The following is a 1,073-nucleotide window of genomic DNA, read 5'->3' on the forward strand; positions in this document are numbered from 1 at the left end:
CAGATAACTGCTTGAACCCGGGAGGCGGAGGTTGCAGTGACCCGAGATCATGCCACTGCACTCCAGCCTGGGCGACAGAGCGAGACTCCATCTCAAAAAAAAGATATAGGTCCCCCCCACATTATGAAGTTGCAGGGAGAAGCCTAAGAATATTTATTTAGTGATATTACATTTTAAAAAATTAGTACCCATTTAGCTGGGCATGGTGGCGGGCACCTGTAATCTCAGCTACTGGGGAGGCTGAGGCAGGAGAATCACTTGAACCCGGGAGGTGGAGATTGCAGTGAGCCGAGATCGCGCCATTGCACTCCAGCCTGGGCAACAAGAGCAAAACTCCATATGAAAAAAAATAATAATAATTAGTACCCATTTAGGCTGGGCACGGTAGCTCACGTCTGTAATCCCAGCACTTTGGGAGGCCAAGGTGGGCAGATCACCTAAAGTCAGGAGTTCGAGACCATCCTGGCCAACATGTTGAAAGCCCATCTCTACTAAAAATACAAAAATTAGCAGGGCATGGTGGCAGACACCTGTAATCCCAGCTACTCGGGAGGCTGAGGCAGGAGAATCGCTTGAACCCAGGAGGTGGAGGCTGCAGTGAGCCGAGATCATGCCATTGCACGCCAGCCTGGGCAACAAGAGCAAGACTCCGTCTCAAAAAAAAAAAAAAAAAAAAATTAATACCCATTTAAATATATCCCAGGATCTATTTCTCCCTCCCACTGTCTTTGTTGGTTTGCTGCTTATTGTTAAATGTCAAACTATATCATGCAAATGTAGTGCTGCATCAGTGGGAACATGAAATTTCTTATCTTACAAAGGATATAGAATTTTGCAAAACCCTGAAAATTATGTTAGAGAACTGGTCAAGTAATATAAAATCACTGGCAGATAATGATATCATAGAGTTAGAGTAGTGATCAATTAGATAAAAGAAAATGACATCAATTATGACATGATAGAGACCTCAAAGCATTATGTGAATATCTCACAGGACTAAGGAAAAAGGCTCTTGGCAAAATTGATGAGGCCCTTGAATGTTTATATAGAAATGACTCTCTGTTTTGGGTTTT

Source organism: Mandrillus leucophaeus, unplaced genomic scaffold (assembly GCF_000951045.1).
Source record: "Mandrillus leucophaeus isolate KB7577 unplaced genomic scaffold, Mleu.le_1.0 Scaffold433, whole genome shotgun sequence".
Taxonomy (NCBI): domain Eukaryota; kingdom Metazoa; phylum Chordata; class Mammalia; order Primates; family Cercopithecidae; genus Mandrillus; species Mandrillus leucophaeus.